The following is a 13,658-nucleotide window of genomic DNA, read 5'->3' as shown; positions in this document are numbered from 1 at the left end:
CCCATTTAAGACACATAAGGAGAACATTTTTCTTGCAGAGGTTCGTGAGTCTTTGTAATATTCTTTCTCAAAAGGTGGTAGAAGCAGAGTCTTTGAATATTTTAAGATAGCGCTAGATAGATTCTTGATTAACAAGAGGGTGAAAGGTTATCAGGGGTACATGAAGGTTAAAATCAGATCAGCCATGATCTTATTGAATGGCACAGCAGGCTTGAGGGGCTGAGTGGCCTGCTCCTGTTCCGAATTCATAAGTTTTGATATTCATATTCAGCATGAACAATCGTTGCTGGCCTAAATTGCCAGCGATGCTTACATCCCAAGTGTCATAAAAAAAAGAGATCTTTAGTGTTGACTACAATGACTGGACCAGGCAGGCACTGGGCAAATTTTATTGGGCCCTCGCAAAAAAGAGCTGCCTTTCCACCCAGCAGCCAAGTGAGGTCCTTAAGTGACCAATTAAAGGTCCTCCGCCTGTGGTATTCCACCAACCTCTGGGATGCCCACTGTCACATTGGGAAACAACCCATATGTCGTGTTGGGTGCTCTGCTACACAGACGAACCAACACGATTGCAGATGGTACAACTCAAGTTTTATTACTAACAATATTTACAATGGTAAACTGGTTACTGTGGTTCGTTCATTACCCTTGAATCTGTGGACCTATCCCTAACACTATCTTGGAGTGGCACTCAGCACATGGTGGATGTCTGAGTGGCTTGCTGTGAGCTCTGTGCCCTGAGCTGTCTCCTGCTGGAATGAGCGGGAAGTGTCATGTTCCCCGTTTTATAGTGTGTATGCTCTTGCCTGTGTTTGGCTGTGGTGTTGTGTGTGTATTGATTGATCCATTGATCTGTCCATCAGTATGTATGTATGTTTGCACCATGATGTTTACTTGAATATCATGACATCCCCCCTTTTTTACAAGAACATGTGCCTATGTTGTTATAAATAGAGATGTGTACTGAGTGCAGCTGAATATGTGTGTGTGCAATATCTACAGCATGTACATGAGGCTAAACTATATACATGGGGCGATGTCAGGTGTGACATAGCAACGAGGTTGTACCATAAACAAAACACGTGGAAATGTTAAACGTCAAAACGAACTCCTGTAACGACAAGGAAAAAGAGAAACGTATTAACACAGTGGTATGATACATCAGTGAGTTCAATGTTCAAACAGGCTCATACGTCCAGCCTAGTAGGTGGGCGACGAATTCAGATTGACCGCCTCAAGGGTGGGTCAGGATTCACCGGCTGAGGAATGGGCCTGGCCATGGGACAGATCATAGGAACAGATCATAGAATTTACAGTGCAGAAGGAGGCCATTTGGCCCATCGAGTCTGCACCGGCTCTTGGAAAGAGCACCCTACCCAAGGTCAACACCTCCACCCTATCCCCATAACCCAGTGACCCCACCCAACACCAAGGGCAATTTTGGACACTAAGGGCAATTTTGGACACTAAGGGCAATTTATCATGGCCAACCACCTAACCTGCACATCTTTGGACTGTGGGAGGAAACCGGAGCACCCGGAGGAAACCCATGCAGACACGGGGAGGATGTGCAGACTCCGCACACACAGTGACCCAAGCCGGAATCGAACCTGGGACCCTGGAGCTGTGAAGCAATTGTGCTATCCACAATGCTACCGTGCTGCCCTTATGAGCAAAGGTTGGATGGGTTTGGTTTGTATTCACTGGTGTTTAGAATAGTAGGCGGTGACTTGACTGAAGCATAAAAGATCCTGAGGGGTATAGACAGGGTGGACGTGGAGAGGATGTTTCCTCTTATGGGGGAATCTAGAACTAGGGTTCCGGGAGACGACGGAATGGACATGGTGGCAGGAAGCTCCACGAAGTCGACATCAGGAACAACAGGAGGGCGTGGCACCGGTGTAAGTTCCCGTAGCGAGCGTGGAAGCAGGCGAAGAGCCCGGCGATGGCGCCTGCGAATGGCGCCATCAGGCATGCGAACCAGGAACGAGTGTGGAGCCACGCGTTGGAGAACTTGGGCAGGTGCTGACCAGCCACCTTCTGGTAGGTGGATGCGGACGTCGTCCCCAGGCGCCAGGGCGGGAAGATCAGTTGCCCGTGTGTCATGTGCCACCTTCTGGCGAACGCGCTGCTGTCGCATCCTGTGCAGTACTGGAGCATGGTTGGTTGTGGGGACCAGAATGGACGGCACAGTGATCCTGAGGGCATGACCCATCAACAGCTGGGCTGGTGAGAGGCCAGTGGCTAGTGGGGCCGAGCGATAGGTCAGCAGGGCGAGGCAGAAATCCGATCGGCAGCAGCAGCCTTGCAGAGGAGCCGCTTGACGATGTGAACGCTCTTCTCCGCCTTCCCATTGGACTGGGGATGCTGAGGGCTGGACGTCACGTGTGTGAAGCCATACAAAGCAGCAAAGGAAGACCATTCCTGGCTGGCAAAACAGGGCCCATTGTCCGACATGACAGTAATCGGAATGCCGTGGCTAGCAGGCCCTTATGACAGTGGACGATGTCAAATCGTGCAGGCGTATGACCTCTGGATAGTTTGAAAAGTAATCTATGATGACTACATAGTCCCTGCCAAGCGCGTGAAAAAGGTCCACACCCACCTTCGCCCAGAGGGACGTCACCAGCTCATGGGGCTGAAGCGTCTCAGGAGGTTGCGCTGGCTGAAACCTTTGGCAGGCGGGGCAGTTGAGCACCATATTGGCAATGTCATCACTGATGCCCGGCCAGTATACCGCCTCTCGGGCCTTCCGTCTGCACTTCTCGACCCCCAGATGGCCTTCGTGTAGTTGGTCGAGGACCATCTTGTGCATGCTGTGTGGAATCACAATCCGGTCCAGCTTTAGGAGGACACCATCAATGACGGCCAAGTCGTCCCGGACATTGTAGAACTGCGGGCACTGTCCTTTGAGCTACCCTCCCATCATGTGGCGCATCACACGTTGTAGAAGGGGGTCTGCTGCAGTCTCCTGGTGAATACGGGCCAGACTGGAGTCATCCAGCTGGCAGATTTGCCGATGTGAAGGCCACCTGCGCTTCGACCTGACATACGAACCCCTCCAAGTCGGGTGGTGTGCTCACTGCTCTGGATAGGGCATCCACAATGATAAGGTCCTTTCCCGGGGTGTAGACCAGTTGGAAGTCGTACCTCCTGAGTTTGAGTAGGATGCGCTGGAGGCGAGGGGTCATCTTGTTCAGGTCCTTATGTATGATGCTGACCAGGGGGCGATGGTCAGTCTCAATGGTAAACTGAGGGAGACCATACACGCAGTCATGGAACTTGTCTATTCCGCTTAGCAAACCCAGGCACTCCTTTTCGATCTGCGTGTAGCGCTGTTCTGTGGGGGTCATGGCCTGCGAGGCATAGGCGACCGGGGCCCATGACGCAGTGTCATCCCGCTGTAGGAGTACCGCCCCAATGCCGGACTGGCTGGCATCAGTCAAAATTTTAGTGTCACGAGATGTGTCGAAAAACGGCAATACCGAAGCTGTGGTGAGCTTAATTTTGAGCTCCTCCCAATCCTTCTGGTGTGCGGGCAGCCACTGGAACTCCGTGGACTTCTTGACGAGGTGGCGAAGAGCCGTCGTGTGGGAGGCAAGCTTGGGAATGAACTTCCCCAGGAAGTTGACCATGCCTAGGAAGCGTAGCACTGCTTTCTTGTCTGCTGGCTGCGGCATGGCTGTGATGGCGCTCACCTTGTCAGCATCCGGACGGACCCCTGACCGGGATATGTGATCCCCCAGAAACTTCAGCTTGGTTTGCCCGAAAGAACACTTGGCTCGGTTGAGGCGCAGGCCATTTTCCCGTATCCGCGCAAAGACGCGCTGGAGACGATTGATGTGCTCCTGTGGTGTGGTGGACCAGATGATGACGTCATCAACGTAGACGCGCACCCCTTCGATGCCCTCCATCATCTGTTCCATGATCCTGTGAAAGACCTCGGATGCCGAGATGGTGCCAAACGGCATTATGTTATAGCAGAACCTGCCGAAAGGAGTGTTGAAGGTGCACAGCTTCCTGCTGGACTGGTCCAGTTGGATCTGCCAAAAACCCTTCGAGGCATCCAGCTTTGTAAAGATTTTAGCCCGGGCCATTTCGCTCGTGATCTCTTCGCGTTTGAGTATGGGGTAGTGTTCCCTCATTATGTTGTTGTTCAGGTCTTTCGGGTTAATGCAGATCCGGAGTTCGCCAGAGGGCCTCTTAACACACACCATGGAGCTGACCCATGGCGTGGGCACCGTGACCCGGGATAGCACCCCTTGGTCCTGGAGATCCTGCAGCTGCTGCTTGAGGCGGTCTTTGAGTGACGCTGGGACCCTGCGAGGTGCGTGAATGACCGGGGTGGCGTCCGGTTTGAGTCGTATTCTGTAGTACAGGGCAGTGTGCCCATGCCCTCGCATGCCTCCTGGTTGTGGGCGAGGAGCGATTGAAGCTGTGCCCTTAATTCTGCATCCGGGAAGTCTGATGTGCCTTCTGGAGACAGAGCGTGGACCCGCTGCACGAGGTGGAGAACCTTGCATGCCTGTGCGCCTAGAAGGGAGTCCTTTGATGATCCGACTATTTCGAAGGACAGCGTGGCCGATTATGTGTTGTGTGTCACCTGGAGTTGGCAGGAACCCATGGCCGGGATAACGTTTCCATTGTAGTTGACCATCTTGCAACGGGATGGCCGAATTGGTGGTCTGACCTTCAAGGCGTAGAAGTCTGACCATGCTATTCCAGGCGGAATGTTATCGGTGATCGGTTGACCGTTAGGGTGGCACACCATTCATCACCCGGATTGACGCTGTTCACTGGCATCGGCTGGTGGGTCCTGCCTGGAGACATCCGGTTCCTATCAATGACCGCAACACGGAAGGCGTCCCGGTCGTCTGTGTCGCTGGTTTGGATATCGTCTGGGCACGACTCGTAGTACGGAGGCTGAATGGTCCGCACGTCCCTGCGAGGTTGTCGGAATTGGGGAGCATTGGCAGGTTGAGCTGCTCGACAGCAGGCAGCGTAGTGGCCCATCTTGCCACAGCAGAGGCACTGTCGAGTTTTGGCTGGACATTGCCGCTTTAAATGTGCGGCTCCGCAGTTGCCGCACGTCGTGACGTCATGGCGTTCGTTGTGCCACCGCGCATGCGTAGTTCGGTCTTGCGTTGAGCACGCCTGCGCATCATGTCCCTCTGCGTCGACGTCTTTTTTGGCGCGCACAAACGCGGGAGGCCGCGGAAAGTGTGCAAAATGGCCGCCTTCGTCTGGGCCGCGGGCCGGGAGGAACTTGATCGCCTGGACCCGTTCGGCCTCGTAGGACGCCTGCCTTGCTGATTCGGGCGCGAAGGACCCCTGCCGCGCCGATTCAGCCGCTTGAAATTGGGAGTAGCGGCTGGTCGCGTTTTCATGAAGGACACAGGCTTCGATTGCGGAGGCTAGGGTGAGGCCTTTAATTTTGAGGAGCTGCTGGCGTAGGGCGCCCGAGGTGACCCCAAAAACAATCTGGTCCCGAATCATTGAATCGGAGGGGGTGTCGTAACTGCAGGACTGCGCGAGGGTACGGAGGTGTGTAAGGAAAGATTGAAAGGGCTCATACTTACCCTGCAGGCGCTGCTGGAAGAGATACCTCTTGAAACTCTCATTTACCTCGACGCTGAAGTGTTGCTCGAGTTTGAGAAGGACCGTCTTGTACTTGGTCTTGTCCTCACCTTCCACGAACACCAGGGAGTTGTAGACATGGATGGCGTGTTGCCCTGCCGTGGAGAGGAGGAGGGTGTTTTTCTGGTGTCCAAAGCGCTTTCCCTTTCGGTGGCTTCTAGGACGAACTGGAAGCGCTGTTTGAACAGCTTCCAATTGACTCCGAGGTTTCCAGCGATTTGTAACGGCTGCGGCGTGCTGACGGTGTCCATGGCGCAGGATGGCGGATTCCTGAGGATTCGTAGGTAGGTCTCACAGTTACCGGGTTCCAATCCTGGTACTATGTCGTGTTGGGTGCTCTGCTACACAGACGAACCAACACGGTTGCGGATGGTACAACTCAGTTTTATTACTAACAATATTTACAATGGTAAACTGGTTACTGTGGTTCGTTCATTACCCTTGAATCTGTGGACTTATCCCTAACACTATCTTGGAGTGGCACTCAGCACATGGTGGATGTCTGAGTGGCTTGCTGTGAGCTCTGTGCCCTGAGCTGTCTCCTGCTGGAATGAGCGGGAAGGGTCGTGTTCCCCGTTTTATAGTGTGTATGCTCTTGCCTGTGATTGGCTGTGGTGTTGTGTGTGTATTGAGTATGTATGTATGTTTGCACCATGATGTTTACCTGAATATCATGACACCATAGAAATCTGGGGGCTTCCATGAGGGCTCTGGGTGAGTAGTGGGGGGCAGAATTGATAGGGGTGATCAGGCACTCTGACCCACGGAAGGCTCCTCCTGCCAGCAATGATGATGCCCATGGAAACATCTCCCCTCCCTCACAAATGATCCCCACACCAACTGTGTTCCCCCCACCTCCACGCAGCTTTATTCGCCCGAGCGAAGGTCTGCATCCATGATATTGCTCTGGGCTAGGTGCAGTCCCAGCAATGACCACCACTCCCAGTAGTGCTGCTGAACTGAAGGGCAGCTGGCTCTCCAGTAGACCAGCAGCTCTTGGTGATGGAATATCCACCCTTCAAGGCACCAGGCCATGAATATCCTGATAGCCACAGAATCATAGTTGGTGCTCCTGGAATTGGCCAAGGCAGGGTTGCCACCTGCTTTCCAGCCCACTGTTGGAGCCACCGGACAAAATTCAGCTGAAAGACATAGGGCGAAATTCTCCCCCAACGGCGGGATGCCCGCCGACTGGCGCCAAAGCCGGCGCCAATCAGACGGGCATCGCGCCGGCAAAAAGGTGCGGAAGTCTCCGCATCTTTGGCGGCCTAGCCCCAACATTGAGGGGCTAGGCTGACGCCGGAGGGATTTCCGCCCCGCCAGCTGGCGGAAATGGCGTTTGTTGCCCCGCCAGCTGGCGCGGAAATGCGGCGCATGCGCGGGAGCGTCAGCGGCCGCTGTCAGTTTCCCAGCGCATGTGCGGGAGCGTCAGCGGCCGCTGTCAGTTTCCCGCGCATGCGCAGTGGGAGAGTCACTTCCGCCTCCGCCATGGTGGAGGCCGTAGCGGAGGCGGAAGGGAAAGAGTGCCCCCACGGCACAGGCCTGCCCGCGGATCGGTGGGCCCCGATCGCGGGCCAGGCCACCGTGGGGGCACCCCCCGGGGTCAGATCGCCCCGCGCCCCCCCCCCCCCCCAGGACCCCGGAGCCCGCCCACGCCGCCTGGTCCCGCCGGTAAATACCAGGTTTGATTTACGTCGGCGGGACAGGCAATTCCTGGGCGGGACTTCGGCCCATCCAGGCCGGAGAATCCAGCGGGGGGTCCCGCCAACCGGCACAGCCCGATTCCCGCCCCCGCCCAATCTCCGGGAGCGGAGACTTCGGCGGGGGCGGGGGCGGGATTCACGGCGGCCAACGGCCATTCTCCGACCCGGCGGGGTTCGGAGAATGACGCCCATAATTTCACATCTCACTGGAAGAATGTCCATTCTAACAGTGCAATACTCTGCTGATGGATCAACCAAGACTGTGCTAAAGCCCTGACGTACAACTCAACACACAGGGCGTGATTCACCCAAAAAATGACTTAAGTGTAATTTTGATCGGGTTCTCCACTATCGTGGCCAAATGTTGAAGCCGGCATCAAAACCGGCGCGAGCGACGCCGGCATCAATGGGCCTCCAGGCTCAGTAATTCTCCCGTTCTTCGGGGGGCTAGAATGGCGCCGGAGTGCTGTGCGCTGCTCCGGCACCGAAAGTCAGCCCTGCGTGGAGACGGCGCGGGTCCGCGATGGCCGTCTCCGCCCGGCGCATGCGTGTGGTTGCCGTCTGCATAGGCACCCCCCCCGGAATGAGCGTGCCCACCGACCACCGTGGAGCCCCCCCCCCCCCCCCAAGTCGGATCCCCCCGACCCCCATCAGGACGGCCCCCGCAGCCAGAACGCCGAGGTCCCGCGGGTGGGACCATATGTGAACCACACTGACGGCTCTCGAGCGCGGAGAATCACTCGAGCGCGGAGAATCACTCGAGCACTGTTGAACTAGGCGGGGAGGAGGCAAATTGTCATCTGGAGAAATTGAAGAGCAGGGATATCAGAGTGAATGATTATCCAGGATCTTTGCTTGATCACTCTATCAATGGATTCATTTGGTTGTGTAGAACCCATGACAGTGTAGACTCTGCATGCTCTGTGGAAAAAGGAGCTCAAGTTGCTCCTTCGCAATTCAAAGTTTATTATGTTCTTTGAAAACGTCACTCAGGGAAATGTATCAAACACCAGGAGGAGGTCAGCTGGGATATTGGGGATCGCAAGAAAGTTTCAATGCTCACGAAAAGGCAACAGCAAAGCTGGAAACAAGTAATACCAAGGATGAGACAGTAGCTATCTGTTAAAAGAGTTTAACCCAGCTGCATTACGAGTGTCCCATGCTATTTAAAATTGAAGGAAATGAGATCGAAAGCATGGCTCCTCAGATTCTGCTAAGCAAATTTACGATCGATGGTTATTATTTTTTAGTTGCGTGTACACCTTTCAGACTCGTGTAACTTTATACTTGAGCCTGCTGAACAGCACACTGCAGTTAAAGTGCCTGAAAACATGTTTAATGTGAGCTGTCTTCTTACATTTACACTCCGTTTTGTCAATTGAGAAGTTTTTGAATCTATGAATCCATTTGTGATGAACCTACGACTCCCTGGATGATGGCTGTTCCAAGGCCATTAATTTTTTATTCAAATTTGTGTTCAGAACTTCACAAATGATTAATCACATCTGAGATATTCCTGCCACAGTTGGGAATCAATCAGAGGTTTTATGAGGCACAGGAATAGAAAGGAAGAAGTTGCATTTATTTAGTGCCTTTCACAACTTTGGGACAACCCAAAGCACTTTACAGCCAAGTAAAGTGAAGTGAAATCGCTGGTGTGATGGAAGGAATGATGGCAGGAAATCTACACTCCACAAAGTCCTACAAAGAGCAATGAGGTAATGGGAAAATCATCTGTTTTAGCACTGTTGGTCAAGAGATATTGGCCAGGACACCAGGATAAACTCTTCTACTTTTTGAATAGGATCTTTTACATCCACCTGAGAAGGAAGTCTCTGTTTTAATGCCTCATCTGAAAGACGGTGCCTCTGACGGTGCAGCACTCCCTCAGTTCTGCACTGAATTGTTAAACCAGATCACACACTAAGTCACTAAGGCGGCACTTGAATTGACAAATTTCCAACATAGAGATTCTTTTGCCACTTTTGGCAGTATGTAATGTCATGCCAAGCAGACATGAAAGATCCTGGCTACTTTCCAAAATTATTTGTTTTAATATAATGGACAAATGTGCTTGATTGATTGATTGATTGATTGATTTATTGCCACATGTACCGAAGTACAGTGAAAAGTATGTTTCTGCGGCCAAGGAAATGTACACAGTATGTACAGAGTAGACAAAAAGAATAATTGACAGAGTACATTGACAAATGGTACATTGACAAGCAGTGATTGGTTACAGTGCGGAACAAGGGGCCAAACAAAGCAAATACATGAGCAAGAGCAGCATAGAGCGTCGTGAATAGTGTCTTACAGGGAACAGATCAGTCCGAGGGAGAGTCGTTGAGGAGTCTAGTAGCTTTGGGGAAGAAGCTGTTCCTGTGTCTGGATGTGTGGGTCTTCAGACCTCTGCATCTTCTGCCTGATGGAATGGTCTGGAAGAGGGAAAAGCCTGGGTGGGAGGGGTCTCTGATAATGCTGTCTGCCTTCTTGAAGCAGTGGGAGGTGTAGACAGAATCAATGTGGGGGTGGCAAGCTTGTGTGATGTGTTGGGCTGAGTTCACCACACTCTGCAGTTTCTTGCGATCTTGGGCCGAGCAGTTGCCATACCAGGTTGTGATGTAGCCGGATAGGATGATCTCTATCGCACATCTGTAGAAGTTTGTGAGAGTCGATGCAGACAAGCCAAATGTCTTTAGCTTCCGTAGGAAGTAGAGACGTTGTTGGGCTTTCTTGACTATTGCATCAATGTGAATGGATCAGGACAGACTGTTGATGTTGGTGACCCCCAGGAACTTAAAGCTACCAACCATCTCCACTTCAGAGCCATTGATGTAACTACTAAGCTAAAGCTGACAACCTATTAGACTCCAAGGTTCCAACATAGATGAAAGCTAAGAATCAAAGTTGAGAATGGGAAGATACCACCGAGGATCCGGATTCGATCCCGGTCCTGGGTCACTGTCCATGTGGAATTTTCACATTCTCCCCGTGTCTGCGTGGGTTTCACCCCCACAACCCAAAGATGTGCAGGGTAGGTGGATTGGTCACTTAATTGGAAAAAAAGGATTGGGTACTCTAAATTTTTTTAAATTTTTTTAAAGAGAATGGGAAGATACCTCCACCCCAATCCCTCCCTCCAACCCAATTCCTCCCCACCAACCCCCACCCCCAACCCTTCCCTCCAACCCACTTCCACCCCACCAAACCCCCACCCACAACCAGGCGCCACCTGTCGACAGGGCATTATGCAACCCACACAAGGGCAAATCCCACAGTAGCATCTAGAGCAGGGTGCTTGCTGGGGGCCGCAGAGCATACTTCTGGCATGGGTAGCGCCAGCCGGCAGAACCTCTACCAGCATGGACGGGTACCAGAGCCAGAGGCCCCCGCAGTGCCAGGCACCGACAGGGCCAGGTGTGTGGTGGGGAAGGCAGAGTGCCAGGGGGAACAGCCAGGGTGGATGTGGTTATGGGAGAGGAATGGGTGGAAGGGGGACATGTGAGGGCAGGTCTGCAGTGCAAGCCGGGGCCACCATGTAGCCCGTTGGACCTTGGTTCGTCACAGGGGTTCACACCATGCTAACATGTCTGCCTTTCACCGCCTGCAGACAATGGAATTCGGAATCCAACCAGGAATGGTTACCTTCATCCTGGCCTCCACAGCCCTGGGGGAAACACAGGTTATACAACAGGAGCTGCTCAGTGAGGAACTATGGAGCCTGACCCAGAGGAACAGGAGCCAGCTGCCCAACAGGCCGAGGAAGAGATGGGAAGGAGGTGCTGCATTAGGGCTCATGTGTACCGGCAGTGCCTGTCATTTGAGGACCTGCGGACCGGGTGTGATGTTGAAGACTCCGGCTGAGCAGGGGGACCATACGGCATATCTGCCGGATCATGGCACACCTGGAGGTATTGGGGGGGGGGGGGGGATTGACCCGCTCCTGATGGCTGTCAAGGTGACGGTCGCCCTGAACCTTTTCGTCACTGGGTCCTTCCATGTACTGAGTGGGGACCTGTCTGGGTTCTTGTAGACCTCAGTGCACAGATGCATCCAAGCCATCATGGAGGCCCCGTATGCCAGTTCAGCACAATATATCAGGTTCAATGTGGACCGAGCCCACCAGGTTACCGGGCAGCAGGGTCACCTACATCACCGGGGTGCCCCAGATGCAGCGGATGATCAATGGGATGCAAGTCCCCCAATGAGCACCTGCGCATGATGGGGTGGTCTTCATGAACCAAAGGGGATTGCACTCCTTAAATATGCAGTTTGTATGTGACCACGAGATGCATATCATACAGATCTGCGCACGATCCTGGCACACTCCAAGGTTCCCGAAACTTTTGAGGCCCTCCCCCGGGTGAAAGTTTTGGCTCCTGGGTGACAGGGGTTATCCGCTGCGGTCATGGCTGTTGATGCTTATCTGGAGGCCACAGGCCAACACTGAGACCCAATACAAAGACGCCCAAATCGTGACCAGGGCTGTGATCAAGCGGCTCATCGGCATCCTGAAGATCTGGATAAGGTGCCTGGACTGCTCTGGAGGGGCCCTCCAGTATAGCACTAGGAGGGTCTCCCGTATTGTGGTGGCCTACTGCGCTCTCCACAAAATTGCGCAGTAGAGGGGCAATATGCTGGAGGAGCGGACGAACATCAGTCCTCATCTGACGAAGAGGTTGCAGGGGAGCCCATTTGGAGCCCAGGAAGGTACGGGAGGCCACACAACATGTTCGCCAGGGTCGGCGTGCATGGGACGCTCTAATCGCCGCCAGGTTCACCAACTAGGGGGCCTGGTTAACGGCGGCATGAACATCCCGTCCCAGCCCACAATGCCCTCCACCCCCAGCCGACCACTCCCTCACATGGCCTCCCTCTCCCTGCAATAACATCCCTCAATCCCACTCGGCCCCAACCCCATCTGTGATTCCTATCAACCTATGGAGTGCAGGCCCTGGGTTGGCAGTAACAGCGAGTCTTGTTGGAGACAGCTGTGACGGGAAGTCAGTGTCGTCCTCCGACTGGTGCTCCGGTCGTCAGCTGGTGTCTGGGGGCTCGTGTCACTGGCTGGTGCCGCCTCATCGCTGGTGTGTCCTGGGGTTGTGATTGGGAGTGGGGGACACCAAAAGGACCCGCCACATCACCAGGTGATTCTGCAAGGCACAAGACATGACACATGGTTGGATCGTGGGGTGGGGTAGTGGTGAGGCAGTGGTGGGCGAGGTGGGGTTGTGGTGGAGTGGGGGAGGTGGGGTGGTGAGGTGGTGTGGGCGTGGTGATGTGGTGGGGTGGTGACGGGCAGGTGGGGTGGTGAGGAGGTATGGAGGTGGTGGGGAGGTGGGGTGGTGAGGTGGTGTGGGGGTGGTGGTGTGGTGGGGTGGTGTCGGGCAGGTGGGGTGGTGAGGAGGTGTGGAGGTAGTGGGGTGGTGTTTGGGTGGTGGTGTGGAGGAGGTGGGGTGGTGGGGTTGGGCTGGTGTGGGGAGGTGGTGTTTGGGTGGTGGTGTGGTGTGGGGAGGTGGTGGGGTGTGGGGGAGGTGAGGTGGGGTGGTGTTTGGGTGGTGGTGTGGGGAGGGGGAGTGGTGTTTGGGTGGTGGTGTGGGAGGGGGAGTGGTGTTTGGGTGGTGGTGTGGGGGAGGGGGAGTGGTGTTTGGGTGGTGGTGTGGGGAGGGAGAGTGGTGTTTGGGTGGTGGTATGGTGTGGGGGAGGTGGGGTTGGGCTGGTGTGGTGGTGTGGGGGAGGTGGGGTGGTGAGGTGGGGCTGGTGTGGTGGTGTGGGGAAGGTGGGGTGGTGGGGATGGGCTGGTGTGGTGGTGTGGGGGAGAATGGGTGGTGGGGATGGGCTGGTGTGGTGGTGTGGGGGAGGTGGGGTGGTGGGGATGGGCTGGTGTGGTGGTGTGGGGAGGTGGGGTGGTGGGGATGGGCTGGTGTGGTGGTGTGGTAAGGTGGGGTGGTGGGGATGGGCTGGTGTGGGGAGGTGGGGTGGTGGGGATGGGTTGGTGTGGGGGTGTGGGGAGTGTGGGGTGGGGCTGGTGTGGTGTGGGGGAGGTGGTGTGGTGGAGATGGGGCTGGTGTGGGTGTGTGGGCGAGGTGGGGTGGTGGAATGGGCTGGTGTGGGGGAGGTGGGGTGGTGGGGATGGGCTGGTGTGGTGGTGTGGGGGAGGTGGGGTGGTGGGGTGGGGCTGGTGTGGTGGTGTGGGGGAGGTGGGGTGGTGGGGATGGGCTGGTGTGGGAGGTGGGGTGGCGTCGGGGAGGTGGGGTGGTGGGGATGGGCTGGTGTGGGGGTGTGGGGAGGTGTGGTGGTGTGGGGGAGGTGGGGTGG

At 54.9% G+C, this 13,658-nt stretch overlaps 1 long non-coding RNA gene across 1 annotated transcript in view; it reads left to right on the top strand.

The window, feature by feature from the left end:
* LOC140425717 (uncharacterized) overlaps positions 1–13,658 on the top strand; it is a 164,492-nt gene that overhangs the window by 74,855 nt on the left and 75,979 nt on the right. The window lies entirely within an intron of this gene.

The sequence above is a fragment of the Scyliorhinus torazame genome, chromosome 6, assembly GCF_047496885.1.
Source record: "Scyliorhinus torazame isolate Kashiwa2021f chromosome 6, sScyTor2.1, whole genome shotgun sequence".
Lineage (NCBI taxonomy): Eukaryota > Metazoa > Chordata > Chondrichthyes > Carcharhiniformes > Scyliorhinidae > Scyliorhinus > Scyliorhinus torazame.
The sequence above is the reverse complement of the archived record's forward strand: the minus strand, read 5'-3'. Positions and strand labels throughout refer to the sequence as shown.